The 27,488-nt window shown below is 44.8% G+C and overlaps 1 protein-coding gene across 15 annotated transcripts in view; it reads right to left on the bottom strand.

Moving 5' to 3' along the window:
• The window catches only part of R3HDM2 (R3H domain containing 2), a 61,399-nt gene that overhangs the window by 28,573 nt on the left and 5,338 nt on the right, over positions 1 to 27,488 (bottom strand). The window contains exon 1 of one of the 15 annotated variants that reach the window (XM_032997666.2): positions 22,615 to 22,740. The exons of 13 other annotated variants lie outside the window; for them this stretch is intronic. The gene's annotated coding sequence lies outside the window, so the exon portion shown is untranslated. Of the gene's footprint in view, positions 1 to 11,131; positions 11,278 to 22,614; positions 22,741 to 27,488 lie in introns of those variants that run through there. One more of the 15 variants, XM_032997655.2, reaches the window with a different exon arrangement.

Genomic DNA, 27,488 nt, shown 5'->3' with positions numbered 1-27,488 from the left:
GGGGCTTCTGAACGTAAAACATGTATTTGATTCTTATCGCAGCTAGTGGAATCAGTTCCAGATACAGAAAGTGAGACAGCACAATCAACTGCTTCTAGTTCATGGATTCTTACAGGGGTTTGTAACAAACTTGTTAAGGCATCCAGGGCAGATGCCTTGTTGTGAATGGAAAATACTGTGTATTACAGGCAAATCCCTGTGGCAGGCTGCAGCCAAAGAAACCGTAGTACCATGCAATAAGTGTGCCTGGGAGATGCCAGCACTGACCTGAATCCAAGCAAGAAGATGGGACAGGATGCTTACTGACAAAAGGAGGAAGCTACGGTCACCTTAGCTTTCCTTCACACCTATCATTGCCTGCTCTAGACTTATGATGAGCTTTCCCCCAGCAATAAGACTCACTGCTGTCAGTTCAGAATCATAGATAGAAGAACCAAGAAAGGAAATCAAGTTATTTAACCCAAAGCCTTGATGAGTAAGTGGCACCCTGAAATTGCGTGTGAAATACTCCTGTTGATCCCAGAAAATTCACAGAAAAAGGGTGCGGGGAAAGCAAAAAAAGCTGGCACAGATGAAGCTGACAGGGCTGTACTGTTTGGTTTATGCACAGGAACCAGCATGGTTCAAGGCAGATGCACATATCTGTAGGGGAGTGACCGTGGATGCTATGGGTTGATATAGGCAAGCAGATACATCCCAGTACTGTATGAAAACAAAGTATTTCTTACTAGAGAGAACTGCTGGAAGATCCCAGCCACTGTTCACTTGTGCTCATTCTGGAGTAGGAAGGTTACAAAAAATCCATTGTTAATTCCTTAAGCAACTTCCTATGTAGCACACCTGAAAGTGTTAAGATGATGACATGAGGGGCCAGAAGGCTCTCTTCTTACCTGAGGGACAATAATGAACAAACCTAAGTGGGCAAGATCCCCACGTTTGCTGCAGTACTGAGTGAGGCTCCTTCCGCCCAGCATCATCACACTGTACCAAGCAGGCTGTCCCACTACCAAACCTGTGGCTTCTGGCAGAAAGCAGCTGCCACTGATAGCTTGTTAGAGAAAAGGAACCAGAGAGCAGTCTGCTGTTGATGTTAGCCTCGCAAGACGATTCTGCAAACACCTCTCCCTTCCAGCTGCTAACAATTTCCAAGCATGTATTTGGCCTCAAATACTAGGTGGAGGAGAGGGCGAGAGCACTTCAATCTGCTATTCTGAACGCTGATCAGTGCAGATCCTTGCATTGCATGGATCACTTGCTGCTCCCTACGCCTTCCTGGCACAGTCCCACGGGACAGCGTGCAGCACCACAGACGATCCCCTTGGCAGGCATCTCCTGAAGCACTCCTGTAGGAAGCAGCTTTCCTTGGGAATCACCAAAGCATCCATCCTCCAGCTACAAGGGTCTGTTCTTCATCCCAGCAGGTTGGGTATCCAGCAGCTGCCAACAGGAACTGCAGTTGAATTCCTAGGTTCATAGCAAGCATGCTGCATGGGGTGGTGAGCCCCAACATAAGTCAGCCATGCTCTGCTGTGATGCCTCCAACAGGAACTAAGTCAGAAAAGAAAAAGGGAGCACTTGCTTGATTTGCATGCCAGCCTCCATAGTGGGAGTCTGGAATACGCAGGGGGTGAAGCTGGTAAACTCTGCTTACCCCATCCCCAGCACATTCCACGCTGTAGGAAACTGCTCCAGCCTCGTGTCCAGGCCAGGGGTTTGGCTTGTAAACAAGCTAACAGGACCTGTAGGAGATTTGAGGAGGGGAGGCAGAAGGAGGCACCTGAACTGCACACACGATGCTTATATACAGGGGAAATTTCTGCACTAAAATAAAGGAGTAGGTTTTGTACAGCTCATTCTCTTTGCAACAATCACCCTATAACAAGTTTTTACCCACAAGCCAAGCACCTCCATCAAATTTGAGAAGGGTAACAGGACCTTTTCTCATCATACTGCAATGTAACTTCGGTATCACAACAAGGGGAATATCATTAGTCTTCCTTCTCCTCTTCCAGAAAAGACGACTTGAAGCCTCTGAAATAACATTTGTAGGCTGCCCCCTCCCGGTAAAGCTTCCATTCCTGACAGCAGTCCTCCAGGATATTTCCCTGCACATAAAATTCAAAGAAGGTATGTGCACTGCTAGTGCTTCTCAATAGCGATGCTTTCGAGAGGAGGTTTCCTTTCTGTATGAATGAATCAGCCCTGCTCCCCCAGGACAGACGTGGGATGCAGTGAGGGGGTGGCAGACATGATCTGCTGTGACAGACAGAGACTTGCAGAGAAAGTGGAAGTTCAGAGGACTTGGGGGGGTGGGTGGGAGTGAGCCGTGCCTTGCCAGGGAGATGAAAAGATTACACAGAGGCAACATTAGGGAAGCCACAAAATCTGTGTCAGAAAAGAGAACAACAGAGCAACACAATGTGGGTGAGCTGCCATTGATTTTTTGGGTCTGGAGGCTGGCAAAGTAAACAGGCCAGTCAAGGCAGTGACAGTGTGAACACTTTGTGCGTGCTGGCCAATGGCCAGGTGAAGGGGTAGCCAGGACAGATTTACACCCTCCTCTTCACCCCAAAGGGGAACATTGAATTCCACCTCTGCTGCCTTCTTGCTACATGCAATTTGCAGCTGCTGAGCCATGACAATGCAGGCAGCAGCTGGTCCTGGTTAGGCAGGGAATAAAAGCAAGAAACTTTTGCATTTAGAGTTAGGATGGATCCAGCAGCAAATCTGGGAAAGGCAGGAAGCCTACTGCTAAACAGACTCTCTTCCTGGCCTTGTTTCTCAGAGTACAGACACGCTCCTGTGAGCTAAATGAGGGTGCAAAGGAGACATATGGCTGCTTGGCTGTAGCTGCCTACATGCATGCTGCTGTGTTGCAATAGGATAGAGGTATCTGAGGTAGCTTGTCCCACACCATGCAAGAGACAAGCTACCTCTCAGTTTTCAGGGGGAAAGGAAACAAGTGTGAGTGGGCTCCACTTTCTCAGTCCCTGTGTCCAAGCTACAACCACAGGAGCAAGTTTACATGCTTACAGCCTTCCTGACCAGGCTTCACAATTTGCTTCAAAGACAAGAATATTGATTCATTTCCCCTCCATCTTCTCCCTTGGTTATTAACCAATTCTTTTTTTGCTTTCCAAGACTCACTCCAAAAGGTATTCAACAGAGCAGAGTAAAAATCTTATCAGATTCAGCCCAGGTCATCAAGGTTAACAGAACAGAGTTTTCACTACAGAGAAGGCTCTGAAGCCTCCCTGCCAAAGAGAAACCCTGACATAGCCATAACAACAGTGACTTCCTTCATCCTCAGGCTGGTTATAAAATATAAATAAAGTATACTTAGAAACAAAACACATCCAATCACAGACTAAGCAGAGTTAAAAGTGCTCTGAGGGCTCAGAAATAAACATTCTGAGGCTGCCAATTCACTGGTGGGCAGCACAGTCCCCACAATGACAGTCAAAGCCAATTCTCAGCACTTGGAAGAAAATGGGGCAGGAGGCACTGGCCCAGCCTAAGGGAGGTTAGCTGGTGCAACTGGTAATTAAAAACAACAAACCAGCCTATAAGAGGGAAGGGGGAGAGCAGTGGCCTTTTTCTAGCATCTGGGTGTTTCACTTCACCCCTCTGTGTAAGGCTTTAGTATTAGCTTCATATATCACTGAGTAAGTACCTCCTGCAAGGTTAAATGATGATGCTCTCACAGACAATTTGCTCATTGGCTTCCAGGTCAACCAATCGGAATCACAGCTCCATGGCAACAGGCTCTATCGCTAGGAGCAACCAGACAAGTTTGGGGGATGATTTAGATTCCCCCTCCTCGAGCACACTGTCTGCTGCAGAAAAAGATTTTCACAGGAAAAAGTGGAGGCGGCGAGGTGGAGAGGGTGCTGCAAATTCAAGACATTAAAGCCTCCTCAGTTCTACTGACTAACTCAATCAGTGCAGCGCTCCCTCTCTGCACTGAGAGATCTTCAGAGAGGCTTTTGTCTTCTCCTTTTCTGTCAGGGCACAGCAGCTGGTAAAATTTTTGCTGTATTTAAAGTACACTTACCAGATGTAACAAGAAGCTGTAATGAAAGGCTTTGCTAGCAGGACCAACAAAGGCCACATAGCTCCTGAAACATCACCCTCCTAGGTTCCATTTGGGCTCCCAGTCTGCTCTGCAAAATGTAAGCTGCCTTCACCAACACTGCTGACCAGGGCATCCTCAGCATCCCATAAAAAGTCTGCAGCCTCAGCTTGAAAACAAACAGGTAAAGAGCCTTTCGAGGGCACTCCCTTTTCCTCCTGTAAGAGAGAATAGCTCCCTAACAGACGTAACAGCTCTAGCTAGAATAAGCACCTGGTTCAGTGAGAAAGCCCTGAAAACTTACTCAGGAACATTCATAAACTGCAACTGTCTCAGCCAATGAAGCAACCTCTCCTAAATTCTTTCCACTGCTCTTTTTATTATCAGTTGAAAAGGGGGATCTAATTCCTCACTACCATACAGTTCCTACAAAACCTAGCATAAACACCCCCAAAATACAACAGGAGGCCAGAAGTATTTGACTGCACAGTGCATAGGCTCCCAGTGCTTAGTCACTGCCTTAAATCTTAATCTCCACCCCCACATTACATCAGAGAGGTGAAATTATGATGCAGATGGAAGGGTTTGACTTCAGGTGGAACAGAGGGAAATAACCTTATATGAATAAGGAGACAGGAAATGCAGGTGAGACAGAAAGCCCTCTAAGTTAGTTCTGCAGAACATCAGGAGGTCTCCCCAACATGCCCCTCCCAAAAAACTCCAAGGAGGGTAAAATGACACCAGTTAAACTGCCTTCATCCACAGCTGAGGAAAGCCCCTATATCAAGCTCTACTTCGCATCTGCTGAACAAATGGCTGCAGCAGCTTAAGGTGCTAATGGCTTACCTGGCTGTTCACGTACTATGTGTGCTGTAAGGCGGGGCTGCAACAGGAGTATCCCTTCAGAGGGACCCATCTCTGCACCTCAGCAGAGCCACTACCCACTTGGTTTTGAGGGGCTCAAACTCAGGGGCTACTGGGCCTGTTCCACTGACTGTAACCCCAAGGAGAGGCCAGTGTCTGCAACAGCCTAGCTGTAGTGGCCACAGTTTGCATCTCTGGCTGAATGCAGGAATCAGAGCCTGAAGAAGAGATTTAATCCTAGAGTTCTTCTTCATTTCAAATACCTTTAAAAGGGCTGTTCACTAGTACAGGTGCAGTCAGCTCTATTAAATGGCACAATAGCCAGTAGGTGTGTTATGGGAAACATCTGAATTATCACCATGGCAGTAGCTCTCAGTTATGCAGTATGTGCATGGATTTCATTATGTAGAACATCTCAAACCACAAGATAATTGGGGGGGGGGGGGAGGGAGGAGGAAATCAGTTATTTTGTTACCTCCCTCAATCAATGCAAGCACTAAAATCAGGATAGGCGTCAACTTGCTATTACTGTACTCCAGGAGCGTGACAAACTGGTGTCAGGACTGCCAAAATCATCTTCATGTGATATACAGGAATCAAATATGACAGAACAATAAAGGTGTGCTGATATATGAGCAAAGAGAGAATCAAAAAAGATAAAGCATGCTTTGGCCATGGGCTTTGAAAGGCCGAACTTTAATAGTCTGCCATTTCCACCTGGATGCAACTCAAGGTTTCTATCCAGAACGCTGCTGTCACAGATGAGTCTGGTCCCTTGGAAGGCAGCAAGAAGGACGCACACTGTAGTACCAGGGCCGTTCCAGCACTGCCTCAAGAAAGACACATCAACTCTGAAGACTCATTTCAAGTTTGACAAATGGCATTCTCAGGAGCAGGCTGCCACCTCTCCAGGGCAGGTTCACTTCCCTCACTTTTGTGAATTACCTGCTCTATCTAGGAATTTTAGTTCATCAAAGTAAGAGGCAGCACCAGAGTCCCTAGGCAGGCACAGAAGCAGTAAGAATGTAGCAGGGCCTCCCTTGCCAAAGCCTTTAGGACTGCATCACCCTGGGAATGGATAAACATCTACATTACTGCAGTCTAAGAGTTGCTACTAAAACAGGACATCTTGCCTAGACACAATGGAGTAGGTTTTACTGAAAATTAGTATTTTAGCAGAAGATAAACCAAAAAGCACCACTTAAATTAAAACACATGGGGCAGCGCAGCTGTTGTAAAGGGAGCACACAGCAGAGGTAACTGCCTGCCACACAGACAAGCTCCAAGCAGGAGGAGGGTTCCACCACACAAGTTCCATTGCCTCAAACGATCAGGAAAATGCCACTTCAACTTAAGTCATGATTGCTTTTCATTTCATCATCAACAAAAGAACAAGGCGCTCATACAGGATGGGATGTCTGGGCCTAAGACAGAAACTTCATCAGATCTTGTAAGGTAAGCAACACAGAGCCCTGGGCAGCACATGAAAGACAGAAGTCCTTGTAAGGAGTAGAAGAGGTGTTCGTTCATTCTTCCCTGCAAGGGAAGGAAACAGAAGATGCTGTTGAACCATCTCTGAAACATGAATGTGTCCAGCCACCTGCCCAATGCCTCCAGGTACTCTGCAGGTGATTCTGCAGTTTTTAATCTGGTGCCTGTTGTGTTGAGATCCAGCTCATGGTAGAACCCTTTGCACTTGTCTCAGGGTAGAAAAATTCAGCACAGCACAATTAATTTCCTTCCCATTCCAGATTTTTCCACTCAAAATAGGTCTTTGCTTCTTGCCCCAAAGGCCACACTGTTCTTTTTGTGCAACTTAAATTCACAGAATCATAGAATGGTTTGGGTTGGAAAGGATCTTAACAATCATCTAGTTTCACCCTTCTGCCACAGGCAGGGACACCTTCCACTAGAGCAGGCTGCTCAAAGCCCCATCTAACCTGGCCTTAAACACTTCCAGGGAGGGGGCATCAACTACTTCTCTGGGCAACCTGTGTCAGTGCCTCACCACCCCCACAGGGAAGAATTTCTTCCTTATATCTAATCTAAATTTACCCTCCTTCAGTTTAAAACCATTACCCCTTGTCCTATCCCTAGACTCCCTGATCCAGAGTCCCTCCCCACATTTCCTGTCCCCCCTTTAAGCACTGGGAGGCCTCTATAAGGTCTCACTGGAACCTTCTCTTCTCCAGGCTGAACCCCCCCCAACTCTCTCAGCCTGGCCTCCCAGGGGAGCTGCTCCAGCTCCCCCAGCATCTTCGTGGCCTCCTCTGGCCCCACTGGAGCAGGTCCATGTCCTTCTGACATTGGGGCCCCGGAGCTGGACACAGCACTGTGGGGGGGGATCTCATGAGAGCAGAGGGGGAAAATCACCTCCCTTGACCTGCTGGCCACACTTCTCTTGATGCAGCCCAGGGCACAGTAGCTTTGCTAGCCTTCATGTCAGAGGTTGCTGAACATCAGTATCAAAGGAGATAACTTCCATTCCTAACAGAGCCCTGATCCTTCAGAATGGGAGCAAGGATCAAACCAAGGACAGATTCCCTACTACACAGTTAAGAGGGTATCCCAGCATGTCCTGCCACCCCCAGGTATAATGCTTAAAACCATCCTTGCCACATAAATCAACACAAAGGGAACAAATGACACGTCAGTGAGGCAACACAGATTCTGTTCATTTGTCAGGAATACAAAGGTGGCAATGTCCACTGCACCATCCAGTCAGCTGCCATCATCGAGTCAGCTGGGGGACTCAAAACCAGAGGAAAACAGCAAAATGACAAAGGAAGAGTGTGTTGTTTTTTTTCCCCTATACATGTAAACTTCTGGTTGGGTGTAGTAGCAGCAGGAAGAGTTGCCATATGCCTGACAGGAAACTTCAATGCAGAGTTGGCCGATGTGTTCAGAGAATTCAGCTTGATTGCCTGCATATTCAGGTCCTTTCTTTTTACTCCCAAAGCAGCCTATATGCTATGCAAGACCAGAGCTCCCATCTCATTTCTGCTGCAAAAAGTTGACGACACAGAAAGAAGGCAATCATTGGATTCAGGTATGCTGGAGATCTCCTGGGGAAGACAACTCAGTTCAGCACCAAAGTCAGAGGCTGTAAAGATCCCCAGATCCCCCTGAAAGCCCCCTCCCCACCCCGACTTTTGCTGCATGTTTCTTTTTTATATATATAGAGAGAGGAAAAAATGGTGTGTGAAAGGAGGTATCACATGAAGATGCAAGTGAGTAACCATGACAAATCGTTAGGAAACAGTTTAAAATAATGCATCTGTTATTGACTGTTATGGCACTGTGTATTGGAATAGCTTTTAAGTTCAAGTGACCTAACAAGAAAAGGAGAATGGAGTTCCATTTGCAGCACTTACTCAACATTGACAGTGGTGCCTCATCCATCTCACCACTGAGGCACCTTGATACCAGCTCTTCACAAGACAGTTTATTTAAAATTCAAGTCCTCTAGTGCCCTAGCTGGAAACACCAGATTCAGTCAACAACCCAGTACATTCTTCACTGCTCTACAACAATTCTGGGTACAAAAATCTCTTAAGCACTTTGAACTAGAGGGGTAAACTTTGCTTACACCTATTTTGCAGGCGTGGAAAAGGAGACAGAGAATTCCTGCTACAGTTATTGGATGCCTGTAGCTCTATGTGGCTGCCAGAAGCTGACATGTTGGACAGATAGGACAACACTGGGAGAAAGGAACCTACTGCACAAACCCCACAGGAGGGTTTGCAAAGAAAGTTCAAATGGTACTGAAGAAAATGGGTTGAAACAGTCTCAGCCTTCAAAGTTCTCTTTGCCTGAAGTTCACAGCAATAGCAGCCATCTTCAGTTATTCTCCTCTCCTCTCTGTTAGTCTAAGGGAATATTATTTGTTTGGCATTAAAAACAAACCAACCAAAACAGCGATGCAGTTCTCTTCATTTTGGGAGCTGCAGTGAAGCCAAGCAAAAACACTCTCACCCCCTTGTTTCCAAAATCTGGGGCAGAAAAAAAAAAAAAAAAAAAAAACACCCAGCCAATAGTTAAAAAGCAAAAGGATCACTAAAGCCATCGATACAAACAGTTCTTGAGAAAGAAGGGCTTATGTTTGGTCCAAACATAGCGCTGTAAATTTCTGTGGACAGTTCCTCTGTGGGTCCCTAGGCAGAACAGTGGGAAAAAGAAAAGATAAATCTGAGATGAGAATCTCCCCATCAGAGAGCTCTCTTCTCCGTTTCACACCAGTCTTCCTTTCCCCCTCACGAACTATTCCTGTATTCATCTGAAGACCAGGGAACTGCTCCCTGTGACGTCAAAGCAGTTTCCCAGCAACAATTAATGAGGGCTGTCCACCACAGGGGTTTCCTGAAAAGCTAGCAAGGAATTATCCACCTACTTTCTACAGTGTCAAGATGCAATAGGACAGCATTGAACAGGAATTTCTGTTAACCCTTCCATGGCTCAGAGGAAAACCCTGGCGCAGTTCCCACTGACACATGTCCCAATTCTTTCAGAAAACCCCAGGCAGAAAATTCCTTCCACCTGAACCCATCCATAACGAAGTACCACATCAGGTAGGAGACACCTGCAGATACAGAAGTAGCAACCAGGCTCAGGAAAAACGCACGACATTAAAATAGCTCTTATCCTCTTGCTGGCACACTTCTCTTGTGCCGTGTCTGTGCCAGTCAGAGGCATAAGTACAAATATTAAAAAGCTGGCTGAGAGACCAAGGTATTCTCCAGTCCAGCTTACCATTCCTGATCTGACCTGGTCTGGCAAAGGAGATCCTCAAACTTTACTAATCGGGCCCAAAGCATTCCAGCTCCTGGCAAACCTCTTCTGGTGAAAGACAAAAAGTAGGGCTGTTATCTATATCCTCCTCTCCATTTTCAAGGCTGATGCTCCTGCTTCTCACCATGCCAGCAGAAGATACCGAGTCACCTGTCACACTAAGTAGCCAAGGGGTACACCGCAAATACAAGACACTGTGGCTGTTTTCCAGGTGGTAGCCAGAAATTTATTTGATCATTCAGCGAAGAGGGGAGTGATGGTTAAAAGAAAAAAAAAAGGGATCACCTTCATCTGTTGGTTGCCAGCTGCAAAAGCTGGATTTGACAGAGGAGGGGTAGTCTGAAGAGTGGGTAAGGTATTCCCCTTCCCACAGCCATCAGCAAGATGAACTCAGCCTTCACCTGCTGAGTGCTGCTCACCATTCATTGAAACAGCTGTCACTGCTGTTTGCAGATCCTCAAGTCACAGGTGATACTTCCAGTTTAAAATAGCATTTTTTAAGACATGAAGGGAAAGAAAACAGGTGCAATGCACCTGAAGGAAGATCCTGCAATACTGTAACTGGCTAATACAGCAAGCCCAAGATAATCAGCTCCTAGCTCTAAATCTCAAATGAAGGGAGCTTAATTTCCAGTATCTTGGTTTTAAGGCAAGACTGGATGATGAACATGTGTGAGGAAGTAAAGGCAAATGCAGTGCAAACTCCTCATTCCACTAAAACCAAACCCAATTTGGTGATAGGTTTAAAATAATTTCAAAAATGGGGTTAATATATATGTGAACACAAATATAGTGCAGAACATCAAATTGCTTAAGCTAACCTGAAAGCATCATATGGCACATAGCCAATTAACTACTCATATCTAGTCAACATTTCTCATCAACTAGCCAGTTTCCATCAAGTAAATCCTTTAATGTATAACCTAGCCGAAGAGCAGGGAGTATTTTGTCTTTGCAAAATGAACAGGAACTACCCAGGAGCAAGCTGCATAAACACCAAGCTAAGACACAAGGAGAACCCATGAGACTGTCACGGGGAACTCCTTAATGACATGGAAGAGTAGAGTATGCTTATCGGGGATTCCCCTCGCTCCTGTAGGTGCATCCCCGGCATCACAGAAAGTGAAAGGAGGAAGCTCATTTCACACTCAAGTCTTGAATGCGATCACAGAGCCACATATTCATTTTAGCACAGCACCATTTTAAAATTAACCCCATTAAGCAGCAGAAATCCTGTCACTTACCAGAGATGAATAACGTCAGGTCCCCATCCCTGAAATACTCACCTGCATTTATACCTATACTGCATTTTGTATGGTGAGGGTACAGGGAGAGGAAAAGAAAAGTCTCTGGTCAATCTTTCTCAAGCCCAAAATAATTGAAGACTTATTCTAAAAATAAACTCACCGTGGTGGTTTTGCACTCTCAGCAGGTCATCTGTTTTCTGATTTCAACGGAGACTTCATTGCCGCAACCAGTTCAAGAGGAATTTTGCCAAGATAATATTGTTTCTTAGAAGCCCCTGCCAGCTCTCAACCCTGGATAAAATGCTAGCAATCTTTGCTGCTGCTACAGCAAGCTAATTGCTCTGACAAGCAGCTCTGAAGCAAAGCAGAGCCCAGCTGTTCAGAGGGATGTCATAGAGAGCTCTGCCAATAGCCACATGCACACCCCCCTCCTGCTCTCATTCAAATACTTCAATGGAACTGCCCCCGCACAGCCCTGAGAAGGCTTTAAAGACATAGCATCCTTCCCCTGCCAGGCACTGGAGCAACACAAATGTAAGTGCTGGAGCAAAGAAGACATACCACAATAAATATCAGCATCTTCCAGAAGAATTCAAGTGCATGGACTATGCTTCGCAGAACGCCCTACACATGCTGAGGTAGGTTACAGGCAGCCTTGCTTCATTCCTATCATTGTTGCCACATTTCCAAGGGGTCAGTTTGTTAATGGCTCAATTCAGTTATTTTTTTCTTGCTCATTTATTAGTGATTAAATACTGACAGAGGCAGGAAACAAGATATGCAAATGGCCCTAGAGAAGTTTTAAACCTCTCACTTGCTTAAATTTTCCCTAGAAAGGGGGTTTCTATCCCAGACCTGGTAACTCTGCAGGAACACAGGCTGCGATCGCAGGTGTCTTGTCTCCACATTCTAAAGCTTACTCTCAAGTGCACAAGGCAGCCTTGCTGAGCGTCATGCACAGGCAGACTCCGTGATGGATCACAAGCACATCCTGTCCTTTGCCAAGCTCACAAGTTGCTTCTCACTACGTTACAGAGATCTTCCAAGTACAGCCCTAAACACTGGTCAGCAACAGGTAGGAGTCATTCTTCTGAGCCAATGCTTCCTGCTGTGCAGGAGCCCATCCTAGGCAAGGTGCAGCCAGAACTGAAGAGACTGCACTCTTGCAGGGCCAGTGCTGACTTCAATCAGCTCAGTCAGCAGCTGGTCTTGAGGAGGCTCCTTCATCAGGCTGAACTATGGCAGTGCTGGAGCTGGCAGCAGAGCAGGAGGCAGCAGGGCTCACAGGGCAGCTGTCTGAAGACAAAAGCTTTGAAGAGAATGGAGATGAAGATGAGAAGGCAGGATCAGCTTTGGTCTCAAGTTGACGGAGAGGCTCAAGTGAGACTGTTGCAAAAAGGTTGAGATGCATAGCTTTAACTGAGAGCATCCATTGCAAATAGCATAGCGCTGTGCTGGTAAAGCCTCTTCAGGACTTGCCTTTACCACTTTTGCTAAGTTAATGCAGTTTCTTCTAAACAGACCCCTGCTACAGCCAAAGAAACAGTCCAACAAAGATTTTTAAAAGTAAGGAAACAGACAGTGGAAACCTGATACATTTTAGCTCCACAACAAACTGAGGTTCAAGTTTGTAAAGCAGCACTGCTCTGCAAATGACTTAAGTTTAAACGTATGCATGAGCTGTCTTAACCTGCTTCAAAGCCTTCTGAATCAAGCCTGTGGTGCCCATGCAGAAAGTGTGAATGTTCCTGGCCAGCTTTCCTCCTCTTCCTGCTGAAACTGCTGTGATACTGGCTGCAGTAAACTGCTCCTTGCTTCTGCCCACAGCAACGCTGACATTTCAAGAGGGGGGGATTCCGTGGCTAGAGAACCAGAAGAAAATAAACAGAGGGGCAAGACAGATGGGCCAATAAGACAAAAGTCACTTACAACACTATACCAGTATTTTCAAGTGGAGACCCACAATTAATCGACCCCCACACTGGCTGAATGCAAAGGCTCCATGGATATGAGATTTTCCCATGAGAAGGTGAAGAAAGACAGATCCAAAGCATTAAAGTTCCTTTTATGACTCTTATTTCTGGCCACTTCCAAGTTCTTTCCTCCCAACTCTGCAAAGAACTTTTAAAATCAAGGTGCCTGTCCAAGGAAACTGATCCATAAACTCCCCAGCTCTTTGAGAAACAGTCACCGCTGTCTGAACAGTACAAGCTTGCAGGATGAGGGCCTTCGGCCGAGCTCAAGGGCTCTGCTATGAAAATTTCTCAGTCTGCTGCACAGCAATCCCTTAGAGGTAGCAAGTGACTGTGTCTGCAACAGCTCCATGGATTGATCAGCCTGGACATTCATGTTCCCCTGGCAGAAAACATGTGCTCAGAGTGACTCCCTGTGGCAGCTGAACCCAGTAAAGTTGCAAAACTCAAGACAGATTAGGTTAACAAGTCAGCATCAGGGTTTTCCCCCTTTTTTTAATTCATCTATTTTCCTGTCACCTAGCTCCCAGGCAAGCCCTTGCAGTTTCAAGACCTGGAGTTCTGAGCCCTAAAGAAGCTCTGGCAGCTACTCTGCAAATGAAGAGCAAACAGAAAAGGATGGGAGTTCAGGTCCAGAAGCAGTGCTCCAACATGCCTTGCCCGGGCCAAGGGTCTCTGCTCCACATAGAGCCTTAAAATCTCCACAGAACCTAGTGAAACTGAGCTTTCCTTTGCTAAGGAACATCTGTGGTCTGCTGCATTTTGACTCACGATCATTAAGGGCAGTTGCTGGCACTGCAATGGCAAGATTAGTACTCTAAAAAGAAGGAAATTTGAATGCTGTTCTTCCATTCTACTGGGTCTTCCTGTTTTCAGGTTCCCAGCTGACAGAGCATGTTAAGCAAGCAAGAATGTACAATCATTTTAGGACCCTTTGTTGAAACCCCACTGTCAGTTCTTAATATTAAAGCAGAAAGGAAAGCTCCATAACCTGAGCCTGCAAACCTGATCTCTAGCACTTAGATGCCTGGCAGATGGCTCAGCAAGTACAGATTTCTGAGTGAGAAAGCCTTCCAAGCCCTAGGACACAAGCACCTGCGATAGACAGCACAGATGCAGCCTCCTGCAGGCTTGTCCAGCTCTTTCAAAAAACACCGCTCATTATGACTATGAGTCGGCAGCATTTCATCTTCATGAGGCACATGTGTGTGAGAGGATTTCCTAAACTGCATCTTCCTCCTTAGATGGCGAGACAGTAAATCCTGGGTGGGAGGAAGAGGAGGAGAAGGAAGAGCAAGGCAGCCCCACCAGCAGCTTGGATAAAGCCCTACAGAGAGGGCTCCTGCCTTTCACACCTGAGACGCATTTGCTTAGGTATTGCGAGTGTGTGCATGTGTGCGTGCGCGCACACAATGAAACTAGGTCAGTGAAAGCGGGGCACAGAAAAGACGCAGCAGCTCTAGGTATTGTCTGTGCTCCCAGCTTGCAGGAAAGATGTCTATGCCTAACATAGTAAGTAATATTGCAGAGCAAACAAAGAAAAAAAAAAGCAACAAGACATATTCCCTCCCTCCTTGGCAGATATGTATCAAATAAGTCTAGGCTCTAATTTGCCCAGCTCAGCTTCTGTTGAGAGAAAATGTGTCAGTTAGGTAGTGGATATAATCCCATCAGAAGGGGAGAAAAAAGTCAAGACTTGTAACACCAAACTGGTGGGATGGCACTGGTGCAAGCACCCACCATCAGCCCAGCACTGAGCTCTCCCATGTGACAGACATGTACCAGGCAGACTGCACCAGACACCTCCAGCGGCTGGAAAGGGAGAAGAGCATTATCAGTGGAGTTAAATGCATTCATTTATCCACCCAGCTCACCCCTCTCCCGTTAGAAAAGGGGGAAAAAAAAAAACACAAAAAAACAACCAAAGAGCCTGGGACAGACTCCTCATTGCAGGTATGTCAAACACCAGTGCTCTCACTTCTACCAGCCTCACCCACTACAGCACCACGGGGATGAGAAAGAGAAAGCAGTCCCTAAGCAGCTAGGGAACTGTATCATGGACTGTTCTTTGGATTGGAAGTGACCTTGCTCATTGCATCCAGCAGCAGGCTGTAAGCTATCATTCATTACTAAAGTGCATAGGTAGAAACACACTCTCCAGACAGCATATGCTTCCAAGGACATAATGAGCACACAGACTGCAGGAAATATTTGGAGAGCTGGCTGCTTAATGTGACTCAACTTCAGGGAGCTGCCTGGTATACACTGAGCATCTGAGCTAAAGGATCAGCTTGTACAGGGAACACTCTTAGGCAGACACTGTATTAGCCACCAAACATGGCAAGCCAAAGATCTTTTCTAAGTCCTCCAGACCAAAGGCTTGTTTTGCAGGAGTGTGTATGCAGCAGAAAGACTTCTTTGTGTTTGGAGCCAAGAAGTGGAAGGATGTAAAATGCAGCACATTGCTGCTGAGAACTACCTACTCTAATGTGTCCTGTGAAAACAACTCCATGAACATCCAGAACCAGAGCAGGCACCCACAGAAAAGCTGAAAGCAGGAGACCAGCAGACTCCCCACAGTTGGGGCTGAAGAAACGATGTTTTGGTCTTACTCATCTTTTTCCATGCGGCACATAAATGGAAGAGAGGGAGAACAGCCAGGATTCCTCAATGAGACTGACCACCTGAAAAATCTCTCCACAGAAATCCTACAACAAGCATGTTTACCATATCAGGCCCAAGGCCTCCTCAGAAGAAGCCATAAGGGAACGTGGGGTTGATCGAAGGAAAAAATAAATAGTACCTGTACAGAGGAGACTCCACTCTCAAAAGTATCAAGTCAGAGAGTCATGAGGACAGAGAAACCTAGGCCATCAAGAACTCTGTCCAAATGGCTCCTACTACCAGAAGAGACACAAATTTGGCTTATTCCCAAAGAAGCAAAATCCAAGAGTCAAGCTCTGGCCCACCCTGTCCTCAGCTCACCCTGCTGCTAGGAATCAGTGTCACTCTGCATGAACACACACAAAATAAAGGAACCTGCTACTCTTCCACCCTCAGGACCTAAAACCAATGTGAGGACAGGGATGGGGCTCCTGAAACTAAGAGAAACTATACAAGAAATCTTGAAGCAGCTTTCTTAGCCTTGGAGAGAAGAATTCAGAAATTAGATCGTAAGGCAGAATTAGTACTTTGGAGCCTAGCAGAAAAAAAGCACACTGCCCTAGATTTGTGTTTCACTGGACTAAAGCATTTACTTTAGCAGTAATCACAGCTGCATTTTCACAGTGCACTGCAGAACATCACACCGGTCAGCTGCTCAAATCCACATTGTTCATAGCAAGCTGCATCTACTGCACTTTGCCATTTAAAAGACACGCATTGCCCAGTTCCTTGCTCAACTGTTACTGGGACTCATCCTCTAAATTCTAGCCCCCTTCAGCCCTCCTCCCACTTTATGCCAAGGCCAAAGGCACAGTAAACATCATGTCACTAATGAGTCAGCACACGGGAAAGTACATACTTGCTCCATGCCAGCAAGACATGTGGGAGCTGAACATGGCACCGAATGAATTTTATACTTGCAGTTTCTGGACAGACTCTGCAAGGGGAAGCAGGCACACAGAGCTGCCCCCTCTGCTCTCCCTGACATCTTCCCTAGAAGGAAAGCAACAGGGCAGCTCTTTCCTCCAGCCAGACCCTTCCCTCCTCCCATCTGACTGAAAGGACAGCAGTCTCCCCAGTTCCCTTAGGAAGAAAATCCAGAAGCAACAGGGATGAAGAGTAGCTAAATCCATCAGCTGAGAGGGACAAAAAGGCAAAAGCCAGGAGAAGAGAGGGAAAAAAAAAGAACGGGATAGCAGGAGAAAATGTAAGTGCTGAGAGACGCTGAAGAAAAAAAGGAGAAAGGGCAAATTAAGTTTAGCAAGTAGCTGGAAAAACCCTTCAGAGATGGAAACATCATGCCCACCTGCTCCTTTGAAAGGCTGTGCTGCCGCCTCTGATGGGTAAGGGTGCCTACACTGGACGTGTCAGGGTGGAACAGAGAAGGGTTGTAATGTAACAGAAATTACCATTTTCTACTAAGTAAAAATTAAACACATCCCCCTCTCCCTCCCAAGGAGCTTTGAGTCAACCTCAGCCATGCCCACAGTCTCTGATGCTGTCTTCTCCTCTGCACGTGCAAGCATGCACACGTGCGTGGAGGTGTCTTCTTCCTAGGCTGAAGCCAGTCTCCAGGCAGCAGAAAATAATTTTTCTTTTTTAAAAAGGGACATTCAATTAAAATCTGGCTCAACTGAGGATATGTTATCATGGCAACCATCCCCTCCCTGTCTGCCCCAGCAAGGAGAGTATTAAACACACAGATCTGAATGCTCCTGCACCGGTACAGGCTGTGATCAAGCCCCATCATCCCCTCCAGCCCCTCTCCAAGCCCAGGCTAGCATGATTTAACATGAACCAAATCTGTCAATGGCTCAAGACAGACACGTGGGCAGTAATGAACGGTGGAAAAAACGTAGCACACTCCATTCAGCTCCAAACACTGATAAATAATTCAGGAAGAGAAATGCCGCAATACAGAGCGCAGCACAGTTTAAAAATAGAACGTGCGCCGATGCCAGAGGAATGGAGAGGAAGGAGAGAAAAGCAGAAAGAGGTAGCATGAACAAAAACATGCATGTCAATAAACTGGGCACCACACGGATGCTGCAGCAACCTAGCTCTACCTATTGATCCCAGCAGTTGTTTATTTGCTTACCCTTTAAATTGGGAATCTAAACCAATTATTATTATTGACATGGCAACAGCAACCAGGGCTACCCCCTTCCGGATCAGAGCCCTGCTGCAAGGCATATACCCCAAAAAAAGAGAAACAGCCTCCACACTGAAGAGCTTGCAGGAAGTACATGGGTGGGAGCACATACAGCGAGCGTGTACCTGCCCACCCTCCCTGCAAGTGCAGCAGCAACTCTGCAGCAGAACAGGCACCAGCTGCCTGGTGTCCAGGGTCAGGTATAAGTCCATTACCTGTGTGTCCTGCTCAGATGGGGAGCACACGTAAAGTTCAGATAATGGAGCTCTGAGAACTTATTTGGAACAATCTGCTTTCTATTGGGGGGGTGGGGTGGGGTGTGTGTGCGATGGTGAAATGAATGCCAACTGTTTCTAATGGGAAAGCTAGAGCCTTTTTCTCTATTCAGCTGTTCCCTTCTAAATCCAGCTACCCTAAATTCAGACACTTCCACTCATCATTTGTAACATCAGTTGCTGGCCAACTGTCCCAACATTTATATCCCACAAAATATATGTAAAATACAAAAATATATAAACATACTATACAGAAATCACTACCACCGCCCTGTTAGGCAAGAAGCATGCAGAGCTCAGCAAACTCTTCTCTCTGGATTGCATTGCCCTTCCTGCATTAACAGCTACACGTTAAAAAAAAAAAAAAAAAAAAATCAAAAACCAACCCCGAACAAAAACTTCATACTAACCTAAAATATTCAACTGTCTGAACAAGGCTGCAATACAGGTGTCACCCACACTTTTGTGGTGGAAATTAGGACACAGCAAAAGTGATGTGAGGTTAGAAAGGTCATTAACAGATCCAAGAGTACTTCCTTTCAGCTATAAAACCTAATGCATTTCACATTTACTATTAACTATGAAGATACAGCCCCTTTATGCCAGTTTTCCATTGGGCTGCTCTAAAGAAAAAGATGGTCTTTCCAGGTTTCGCAGAACTGCGAAAAATAATTTTGGCAGATGGCTGCTTTTTTCCCCTCCTCAGAGCTTAAAAAAAACCCAGCACCAGAAAGACACCAATCTCTCCCTGCTTCCTCATGAAGAACGATACCAGTTTCCCAAGTACTTGTAAGACAGGAAACTGCTATTATTAAGAAAATACAGCATAAATTTTTGATAAGGAAAAAAAAAAATACTACCATGTATAGTTAATTCAAAACCTAATAAATCTGTACACGGAAGAAGTTTTCCATAAATATTTTGGGGTTTCCCCCCAATATAAAACCAAATTATTGAAGACATGAGAGAATAAAAGCAAAAGAAAAAAAAAAAAGTAAAAGGCCACTGAGAGGAAGTTCAACAGACAGACCTGACGCCTGCTTGTAAGGCACTTCAGTCTTAAAGAGGAAATCATAAACAAATGGCTCCCTTGGTTTCAGCAAAGATCTCCCAAAATGTATTTTGCCCTAAATTTGAGCAAAGATGTACAAAACTGTGTTAGTCTTAATCACTGGAACACTGCAAGGCAACATCCATCTGCTTTTCTGAAGGGCAATTTTAATCTTGCCTAAAACCAAGTACGTTTCCTTTCTGTGTTTTCATGTGGTCCCGTTACCTTATTTAACTACCAACATAGTTTAACTACATGATCACATTTAACAGGAAATGTGAACTGCTGCTCAGAAGACGCTGAAAAGAGGCTTTAAAGGGAGAGGAAAAAGAAACACAGACTTGTGCTATAGCTGAAAAGCCCATGCTTCAGTCGACCAGCTTCTCTGTGAGGAGGCTCCCACCTGAGGGAGTTGAGGAGGAATGAGTGCTGGGCATCCTGCAAAGCCTCCTGCCTACTTCAGCTGCAGGCAGCCAGTAAGAGCTAGTGTCACTGCAGAACATGCATATGCATTCACAAAGCCAACCCACAACTGCCACATCAGGTCTAATTTTAGGATTTTCCCTCCCTTGCCTCAAAGTTGAGGCTTTCACAGTCCCTATTTACATGTTCTACAAGCAGGGGTCACACACCAGCTGGTGTCTGTTACTGGACACTGTTGAGTAAACAGAACTTGCAGGCCCAGCAGCAAGTGGCCCTGAGTTATCCACAGCGTGGGTGATGCTGTCTTACAGCCAGTTACTATTTTTGGAAAGCATGTAATGTTACTTTACAGTACTAAAGGAAGAGGTAATGAAAGTAGTCCAACCACTGTCTCGGGACCTAGTAATTTTACATACATTATCGGAATTGCAGTTATGAAAAGAATAAATCTCCCAACAGTCTCAGAATTTCTAATTTCAAAGTTTTCTACATTTAAAATATTGAAAAAATCATCACTGGCATCTGAAGTCAATCCCATGTACAATGGGCTTTCACATGTTAAAAAGCCATTTATGTCTCAGCCCCTGATTAGACTATTGCTTGCTCAAAGTCACAGCAGGTAGCAACTTCACCTCCCAACCTCCCTCCTGCACCCCCAACGGAGAATTTTCTTGGATTACTTTTCACCAACAATATTGCTCAAGGGTTTCTCTCTACAGTATCTAAGCACACTTATTCCTGAACAAGTTGTTACAAAGATGCTTCCTCTCCAAAAATCACTCTGCATTTTACTAGTCCACTGGATACAAACTTAAAATTATCACAGAGAGTAAGCAATGCTATAGGGCTATAGGTTTCAAATCTGGGAGGTTTTGAACTCCAGGCACATGCTATGCCTGTATCAAAGGCTCCTTAGCCAAGGCTGCCTTGATCAGCTAGGGACATACTGTTATCAGCATACTTTCAGGGGTGGGGGGGAGGTGTGTTGAGGGTGTGGTGTATAAAATGAAATAAAAAATAATCAAGGCTTATACAATTGTGTTGACCTAATTCATGTGCATCTCTTCCTTGTCCAACTAACATTTCAGAGAATATTCTGACATAACAGTTAAAACCTCAAGAAAAGCCTTCCGATAACTGACCAGATAGAAGAGGACCTATTAATGCTTCCACCAGTGGCAAGGCAGAATCATGGGATCAATCCTTAGCACAGAATCCGGCCAGAAGACATTGATTGCTAAGAAGCCAGGCTCACCAGCTCTGCTGCTCACCGAAGAGTTCATTTATCTGTATAATTATGTTGGTACAACCCTCAGCACAGAGTCAGTTATAGACCAGAGGTTTCATTATCCAAGTAGCTTGTTCCCATACGCAGCAGATGTATCAGATGAAGCACATTTGTACCAATACAAACACAGCATCACACAAGAGGGCAGAATTGCTTTCACTGTACCAGCACAGCAAAGCCACGCTGCTTAGACTGCTCACATCCCACAGGTACATCACATGTGTGAAAGCTGAGGCTTTTGCCAGTACCACTTTCCCACTTTCAGGGAGCTATGTGCTGGTGAGACCATGTGTGAAATGCACTCAACACAGAGGGTTTCACATACATCCAAGCCAGTGCCAACAAGATACACTGCTTCTGTAACCCCTGTGCCTGTTTAAATGAAGCCAAACAACATCAGTCCCAGCCTCGGTTTAAAACTGATCTGGGGAGACATGGGGAAGGGCAGCCCCTCTGCTTTTGGGCTACTGAAATTTTAAAGGGAGAAAGCAGCTTTGAGGTTGGAGCAACTGCACCCAGTTGTTGAAGCAGAACATAAGCATCTCTGAATTCTCCCCAAGGTCCGGATCTTCATTCTCTTTTCTGTCCATGGTCTCCCTTTCCTTCCCAAGGTCAAATCACAACAAAAGGATTGGGCTCAAAGCACCTGTTCATTTTGTTTTGGACATGGGGAAGCAGGCAGGACAGGATTCTATTTCCTAATAGATAGTATGCCTAAAGCCTCTCAAAAGAGGCCAGTTTTAGATACAGCAAACACCTTCTGTAATAAAGTGGCTCTTGTGTCTAAACTCTGCTCAGGAGAAATTAGTTTCTCAAAGAAAAGGATGTCAAAGCAATATAAATTTTTTTAAACTTCATTAAAAAAATACAAGCGAGCTGCTATAAGGAGTAGGCTGCATCTGCCCACACTCAGTAATTGTCACTGAAATTCACTGGGAGGCAGCAGTGACTCAGCCTGCAGTACACAAAGACAGCTTGTGTTCCCAATACATAATGAAACTGGGCTTTATACAAAATCATAAATCTGCATGTGCCCCATTGACAACACACATGCAAGGGAATCCCAACACTGACAGACAGGCGGGGAATCATCAGCCCTTCCTCTTGCTGCTGCGCACACTCAGACATAAAAATGTCTCTGCAGAAGCACACCTCACCTTTGCTTGAATCCAGGAAGTAGGTTGTGCTGTCTTCCAGCTGGGTTTACTAGGACTCAGAAATCAAGAGAAGGCTCAAAAAAAGATGGAGGAGACTGATATATTTGAAGGGGGAGAGAAACTAACTCTGGTCCTCAACTACATCCCACTATCCTTTCAAATGTCACCTCCAGCTCTTTAAAAAAAAAAAAGGGGGGGTGGGGGGCGGGGGGAAGAAGAGAAACCTATGCATGGTTTTATTAAATTGCTCCATTGTGTGAATGGATTAATCATACTTCCAGTAAAAATCTTAAGGTACACAATTATTGCAGTCCACCTCCTGCCCAATAGCCACAAGAAATACAGGATTTTCTTACAGATTGTACTGTTTGCTCCCATACTCTGGCTGTCACATCACTTAAATACATTTCTCAGACACATTTTCTGTGCTGGCCTCCAGAACGACTCCTTCACTCAGGCACTCTCAGCTGTTTTCTCAGGACAATCACTAACTCCTATCAAAACGAACTGATACAGAAGGCTGCTCAGCAAATGAAAAAGCCTGTCCTGTGGAATCAGGACTTTAGCACCACAACACATTTGAGTTATAAACCCTTCTACTGGTGCACAGCAGGGCATTGGACTGTGAGCCATGAAAGTGTAGGACTCCTGGGTTCTTACCCTAGCTCAGCGCTGCCTTTCGATGCTATCTCAGCCAAATAATTTCTTCTCCTTGTTCTTCCAAGAAGATTCAGAGTTAGGCACCTGTTACCTGCAGGAGGATCTCCAACGTCTTTGTTTCCAAAAGAGGCCAAGGTGCCAAATTCAAATTCAGCATCACCTGAAAGTGGGTTTGAGACGTTTTTGAAGGTGTTACCCATTAACAGTAAATTTTGGTTTCCATTATCAGACATATATGCAGTCTGACTCACAACTAGGCATCCTCTGCTTACACAGCCCTTTTCCTTGCATGATCTCAAAGCTTCCTTCCCCCACCCCCAAAGCAATTTCCCCTAGAGGAGAAATATTTTGTTGCACCCATTGTTCACACTGCCAGGATGTCATGGCCACACACTGAACAAAGACTAGGATTAAACTCCCATTCCCTTTCCAAACACTGGCACTATTTCTCCATTTTATAATGAGACAGCAACAATAAAATCAATAAGATGACAAAAAAGGGCAGAAAGCTAAAGTGCTAAAATCAAAACACACACTGATGGCCAATCTCATGTGTTCAGCAGGCCACTGGGATCACCCAGAGGTCTGACAGCAGCACAGATCCACACCTACTTCTCACAGACAAGGAAGGGAAGGCAGGAAGGTCGCAGCTGTAAAGTTCTTGTGACATGATTCAGAAGGAATACGTTACATTGAGTCATCAATTCAACCTGTCACTTGAAACCAAGCTGTTGGGAAGCTTGCACTAGGAACAGACACATACATTGTTCTGCTTCTGTGTTGAACTTGGATTTAATAAAGTCAGTTGGGCAGCAGACACAGGAGCGTATTGGAGACTACCTCTCTCTACTGCTTGGGGAAACTGGAGAGTGTCAGCCTTGAGTCTCATTAAAGTCTCCAGAGGTCTGTGTTGCCACATCTCTACTTGGGCTGTTTATGGAATCAGTTGAAAAGCATGTAGTTCGTTTAGATACCTGCACTTTCATGTTGCCAGGCGGCTAATTTCTGAGTGATCCTAAAGCAGTTATTCAGAAAGAAAAAATAAACAAGATATGCACTATATCAATTAATCTAGCAAATTGCAAGACCCTTCAGGAACTTGGCCAGGTCTCTGAAACGGTGCCAGAGCAGGTGGAAAAAGCAAGTGTTCGGGACATTGTAACTAGCATCATTCCACAAGGCTGAGTCAATAGCAGTGTCTCTTTTGCCAGCACTTTTGCACATTAAGCACATCAAATGTATTTTGAGTGTTTGATGACTGCTGAATATAGGGGTGACTGCAAGTCTTTCAGCTGGTTTTCCATAGAGTTACAATGCTTGATCTTCAGAGCTGGGGTATCTTAATGGACAGAGATACAAAGCAAAACGTCTTGCTGGAGTAAATTAATAGGGGGCACTAATTACCTCTCATTCGCAGCCAAATCATCCCACAGATAAGCCAGAGAGCAAGCATTTAAGCATTCCAAAAAAAAAAAAAAAAAAAAAAGAAAAGAAAAAGAAACATTGTAAACACCCTCTCTCTTTCACCTTATCTAAAGCGGGAAGGATCAGCTAGAATTAAAGACGAATGCACTAACACAAACCTCAACACAAACCCCCATGCTTGCTGAAGACTGAGTCTACCTGGTCATCAACTCTTTTTGTATTCCATTGCAAAGTACCCCACAAATTATACTGGCTTTAAACTTCTTTCAACCACCATGCCTTCTCCTCAGAGCAATGTTCTCTAGCAGAAGTGAGAAGACCATGCCACCACCAGCTAGAGATGCCGAGATGTTGCATCCTTCTGTGAAGTCCATCAAAACAAACAGCATCCAAACATGAAGCACCTAGATATCCAGGGCTTTCAGCCCATCTGCAATAAACCATAAACATACAGAAACAAAATAATCTAATCGCCCTAAATAGAGCTGCACCTATTTTGCTAGCATTAACTTACAGAAATGTACACTTTAAAAACCAGCAATAGTCATGTAAAAAAAGCCACCAGGGAGGCAAAGTCAGACTTTCAGTCATATCTGACACCAGAAAGAAGAAGCCTCGATAACAGCTCATTCAGATGGAGGTGGTGATTGAAGGTCAGAACTCTGGATTTTTCAAGCCCAGTCACTTCCATGCCATGCTACAAGCTCCTTAACAGTATGGAAGTGTTACACCTCGTTGATTCCCAGGGCAACTGCTGTTCCCAAGGAACAGATCCCTAGCTGAAAGAAACTAGAAGACAGACAATCAGTTGTTGTTATTATTATTATTACTAGAAACTAGTATTGACATAAGTTGGAAACAGCATCCAAACCCCAAACTAACTATTCTGTTGGTTTAAGGCTGATGCTTTAGCCTGTTAGGGAGATGCAAATGTAGCATCAGCTGAAGTGCTGCCTTCCCTTGTCACAGACTCATCAGGATTGCCAGTTATTTTTCTGACCTCTCCAAGCCTTTAAGATACACCATCACCTACAGCTACAGTTGTAGGTACTTCCAAAATACATAATTAAAAAAAGATTCAGACCAAGGTAAAAGTTAAAGTCACTCTGCCCACAGGGCTTATCTCTTCCCAACATTACACTTCCCTACAAGGGCTATGTCAACAAGCAAAGAGACACAAATGTCTTCTGCCTTTTACTCGCTTTAGGGACTGAAGAACAAATTATAAGTTTCCTGACTGCAGTCATGGTGAACGGTTCATCATAATTTCAACAGGCATCATGTCATTTTCATGTGGGTTTCAGTCTCTGCTGGGGCCTCTGTATCAGGCCACAAAAGTATGTTTGTGAAGAACTGAAGGCAAGAAACGACTCGACACAGGCATGCAGAGGAAGTACCAGAGGCACAGAATATTGGCAAGATCATTTTATTAAGAGTTTGTCTTTAGCCAAATAATAGCCCTTTGTAAAGCCTTCAGCACTCAGGTGCCAAGCTGCATTTCCTGCCTCGCATGACACTGGTCTTCCTACTTTGAATTACTCAGAAAATAGCAGCTTGTTGAGCGACACCAAAACCTGCTGTACTTGAGGAGTCATTGAGGCAGGAGGGAAAGACAGCTCTAAAACCTGTTCTGAAAGTTTTGATACATATTCTGCTGTATAGCCTCTTTGGCAACCACCTCCTCCTCAAAAGAAACATTTAAAAAATAATGAAGTTCTTAAAATGAATACTGATCTATTTGAAGTTTACTATTAAACAACATAATGAGATTAAGTACACTGCATATGTGCATATATACACTTGCAAACATTGGTGCAGGGACTATCTGCATTCATTCTTTACACTTTTCATACAACTGCCCATTTTGGCATGAAAGTACTCTCTGTTCCTCCACCTTATTCTAGGTAAGAATTATGACAAAGTTACTTATGACAGAATTACTTATACTTAACATTTCTCCAACACACTAATTCTTTTCTTCATCCACTGGCATCTACCATGAAGGAAGACAATAAATAAAAGTTAAAATAGATAGATTGGAACTCTGGAAGACAGTTGGGGAAATCCAGATGCCACTGTAATCAGAGAAAGCATTGGTTCACATGTCACATTTACAAATAATTGGAGGGTAGAGTGCTGGAGGTGAAGACAACACCTGAAGAAAGGCTAAGAGAGTCACAGTTGTTCAGCCTGGAGAGGAAATGGCTCTGGAAGACCTTATTGTGACCTTTCAATAATTAAAGGGGGCTTCTAAGAAAGATGGAGAAGGACTTTTTACCATGGCCTGTAGTGACAGAACAGGGGTTTTAAACTGAAAGAGAACAGATTTAAATTGGACAGAAAGAAGAAATTTTTTTATAATGAGGGTGGTGAGACATTGGAACAGGTTGCCCAGAGAAGCTGTGGGTGCCCCATCCCTGGAAGCAATCAAAGTCAGGTTGGATGGAGCTTTGAGCAACCTGATCTAGTGAAAGATGCCCCTGCCCATGGCAGGGGGGTGGATGAGATGATCTTTAAAAAGGTCCCTTCCAGCCCAAATCATTCTGTGATTCAAAAAGAATTTAAGGACTGAAATGGAGCTAAACCTGGGACCAGTCCTACAGATTTTTTTAAAAATTATTATTTCATGAAATGGGTGAATTCTACACCTTCATCCTGAAAATGGGGTTTTAGAATAGCAGCACTGACACAACCTTAAATTTAGCAACACAAATGGCATCACTACTATAAGTGGAACTTGATGCATCAGTGCTCTGATGAGAGGATAGGATATCACAGGCAGAACAAGAGGTACTGCAGAACAGCTGGAAGAAGGGATTTGACATCGACATTCTCCACTGCTCTGATCCTCAGGCCAGCACTGAGTAAGGAAGGTCTGCTTCTCCCACGGCCAATTCTTTGACATCAGTATAGCAGTTTCCTTCCCACTTAATTCAGTTGACCAGGCCCCTCTACTCTCTCCAACCCTCTTCTAAAGCCTGCTACAGACCACCTGTGACAACTACAACAAGGACAGGCAAGAACAACAAACATTTATTCAATTTCTGTGAAACTGAGCAATGCTGCCACCCCCTTTCCCAATACTAACCATGCCAAGCAATAGCAGAATCCCAGACCTTTATGCAACCATTTTCCAGCCACAGAGATAGTGGCCATATGTAGTTTGGTAAGTTCTCTGGGACTTGCTTCCTCAATACATCCATCTTATTTGAAAAGCTTCTAGTTTACTTCCAGGCCTTAGCTTTTACTTAACTAGAACAAGACATGCAAAGTTGCAATGGTTTAACTAAATGGATAACGTAACACCTGATATTAGTCAAGTCAGTGCAGCTTTGTACATATACAGTACACCACTCTAAGCCTTGTTTGCTGGGTTTAGCTCATACTTGTAACACAAGCTAAAAAAACATATGCAGCACCATGATGTTTAAACCAGCTACATCACGTTT

Source organism: Tyto alba, unplaced genomic scaffold, assembly GCF_018691265.1.
Source record: "Tyto alba isolate M040663 unplaced genomic scaffold, T.alba_DEE_v4.0 Super-Scaffold_23, whole genome shotgun sequence".
Classification (NCBI taxonomy): domain Eukaryota; kingdom Metazoa; phylum Chordata; class Aves; order Strigiformes; family Tytonidae; genus Tyto; species Tyto alba.
Note: the sequence above shows the minus strand (reverse complement) of the source record. Positions and strands in the feature narration are given on the sequence as shown.